Consider the following 3,365-nt stretch of genomic DNA (forward strand, 5'->3'; position numbering starts at 1 on the left):
TCTTTATTTAATTCCGCTGTGCACCATATTCTAACAATCTAGTTAAGAGTTTTGGTTTATCTCTGGCTTAGCAATTGTTGTGCTGTGCGAAAAAGTTTGAAAGTCTATTCACCCCCCCTCCCCCCCCCCCCCCCTCTAGACTTTCACCTTACCTCTTTTGGGACCAACAGATGCGAAAATGTCATATTTTGAATAAAATTCTATACTATTTTAATTTTCAAAGTTGAGTATCGAATCAATCGCATAATACTCTTATTTTTAAATGCTTTTTCTTTTCTAAATTATAGATATTTAATGATGGAATTTGCATTATGGAGATGTAGCTCAGATGGTAGAGTGCTTGCTTAGCATGCCAGAGGTATGTGGATCGGTACCTTTCATCTCCAATTGCCTATATAATTTGAAAGGTTTACATATGTGCAAAGGTTTACATATGTGCAAATTTGTTACAAAAATGTCGAGCGTTGCCTATGAAATTTGAAAGCTTAACATGAGGGCAAATTTGTTACAAAAACATCTCAAATTCCGATATGACCTACCAAGCTTTATACACGGTTCAAATATGTCGAGTGTGAAATCAAATCGTATAATAATGTCGAGTGTGCAAAAACATCTCAAATTCCGATATGACCTGCAAGCTTTATACACGGTTCAAATATGTCGAGTGTGAAATCAAACCGTATAATAATGTCGAGTGTGAAATCAAACCGTATAATTTCGTGAATTATTAATGCTTTATGTTTTATAAACTATAGACATTTAATAATGTATTTACCACTACGGGGATGTAGCTCAGATGGTAGAGCTCTTGCTTAGAATGTGAGAGTTACATGGACTTCCATGCATTTCCAATTGTTTATATTATTTGCAAGCTTTAGACTAGTGCAAATTTGTTTCAAAAATGTTGAGTGTTTAATCAAATTGTATAATATTTTAATTTTGAAATGCTTTTTGCTTTCTAGATTAGAGATATTTAAAAAAAACATTATTAATTATGGGGATGTAACTCATATAGTAGAGCGCTCGCTTCGCATGCGAGAGGTACGGGTATCGGTAGCCCACATCTCCAATTCCTATGTAGTTTGCAAACTTTACATGGTGCAAAATTAATACGAAAATGTCAAGTTCTGAATAAAATCGTATACTATTTTAATTTTCAAAGTTGAGTGTCGAATCAAAACGTAAAATATTATTATTTTTAAATGCTTTTTGTTTTCTAAATTATAGATATTTAATGAAATAATTTGAATTATGGGGATGTAGCTCAGATGTTAGAGCGCTCGCTTAACATGCAAGAGGTACGGGGATCAATACCCCGCATCTCCAATTGTCTAAAATGCCCATTACGGGGATGTAGCTCAGATGGTAGAGCGCTCGCTTAGCATGGCATGTGTGATACGGGGATGTAGCTCAGATGGTAGAGCGCTCGCTTAGCATGGCATGTGTGAGTTACGGGGACTTCCTTGCATTTCCAATTGTCTATGTTATTTGCAAGTTTTACACTAGTGCAAATTTTTTCAAAAATATCGAGTGTATAATCAAATTGTATAATTTTTTTTAATTTTCAAATGCTTTTTGCTTTATAGATTAGGGGTATTTTAAAAAATCATTTATCACTATGGGGATGTAGCTTATATGGTAGAGCGCTCACTTTGCATATGAGAGGTATGGGGATCAGTAACCCGCATCTCCAATTCCTATGTAGTTTGCAAACATTACATGCTTCAAATTTGATACGAAAATGTCATATTTTGAATAAAATCCTACACTATTTTGATTTTCAAAGTTGAGTATCGAAACAATCGCATAATACTCTTAATTTTAAATGTTTTTTTCTTATCTAAATTATAGATATTTAATGATGGAATTTGCATTATGGAGATGTAGCTCAGATGGTAAAGTGCTTGTTTAGCATGCGAGGGGTATGGGGATCGATACCTTTCATCTCCAATTGCCTATATATAATTTGACAGCTTTACGTATGTGCAAATTTGTTACAAAAATGTCGAGTGCAAGCTTTATACACGATTCAAAAATGTCGAGTGTGAAATCAAACCGTATAATTTCGTGAATTATTAATGCTTTTTGTTTTCTAAACTAACATTTAATAATGTATTTACCACTACGGGGATGTAGCTCAGATGGTAGAGCTCTTGCTTAGCATGTGACAGTTACATGGACATCCATGCATTTCCAATTGTTTATATTATTCGCAAGCTTTACACTAGTGCAAATTAGTTTAAAAAATGTCGAGGGTTTAATCAAATTGTATAATATTTTAATTTTGAAATGCTTTTTGCTTTCTAGATTAGAGATATTTTAAAAAACATTATTAATTATAGAGATGTAGCTCATATGGTAGAGCGCTCGCTTCACATGCGAGAGGTACGGGTATCGATAACCCGCATCTCCAATTCCTCTGTAGTTTGCAAACTTTATACGGTGCAAATTTGTTACGAAAATGTCGAGTTCTGAATAAAATCCTATACTATTTTAATTTTCAAAGTTGAGTGTCGAATCAAATCATAAAATATTATTATTTTTAAATGCTTTTTGTTTTCTAAATTATAGATATTTAATGAAACAATTTGAATTATGGGGATGTAGCTCAGATGGCAGAGCGCTCGCTTAGCATGCGAGAGGTACGGGGATTGATACCCTGCATCTCCAATTGTCTAGAATGTAATTTGAAAATGAGTGTAAATTTGTTACAAAAATGTCGATCGCTGAATCAAATTGTATACGGTAATTGATCCTCTTTATCTCAAATTCCGATGTAACAGCTTTATACACGGTTTGGTGTGAAATTCTTGAATTATAAACGCTTTTTGTTTTCTAAACTATAGATATTTAATAAAGTATTTACCATTGCAGGGATGTAGCTCAAATGGTAGAGCGCTCGCATAGAATGTGAGAGTTACAGGGATTTCCCGGCATTTCCAATTGTCTATGTTATTTGCAAGTTTTACACTAGTGCACATTTGTTTCAACAATGTCAAGTGCATAATCAAATTGTATAATTTTTTAAATTTACAAATGCTTTTTGCTTTATGGATTAGAGATATTAATAAAAAAAAAAATCATTTTTCATTATGGGGATGTAGCTCATATGGTAGAGTGCTCGCTTTGCGTTCGAGAGGTATGGGGTTTGATACCCTGCATCTCTAATTAATTACTTATGTAATTTGAAAGCTTAACATGATTGTAAATTTGTTACAAAATTGTCGATTTTAGAATCAAATTGTATACAGTAATCGATACCCTACATCTCAAATTCCGATGTGACCTGCAAGCTTATTATAATTTCGTGAATTATAAATGCTTTTTGTTTTCTAAACTATAGACATTTAATAAAGTATTTACCA

General features: G+C 33.0%; 1 non-coding gene across 1 annotated transcript; it reads left to right on the forward strand.

Annotated features, from left to right (window-relative positions):
• Positions 1-2,597: 2,597 nt before the first annotated feature.
• Positions 2,598-2,670, forward strand: TRNAA-AGC. Its single transcript has one exon. It is a non-coding gene; the product is annotated as a tRNA-Ala (tRNA).
• The last annotated feature ends 695 nt before the right edge of the window (positions 2,671-3,365 follow it).

This window comes from Ipomoea nil, unplaced genomic scaffold (assembly GCF_001879475.1).
Source record: "Ipomoea nil cultivar Tokyo-kokei standard unplaced genomic scaffold, Asagao_1.1 scaffold1317, whole genome shotgun sequence".
Classification (NCBI taxonomy): Eukaryota; Viridiplantae; Streptophyta; class Magnoliopsida; order Solanales; family Convolvulaceae; genus Ipomoea; species Ipomoea nil.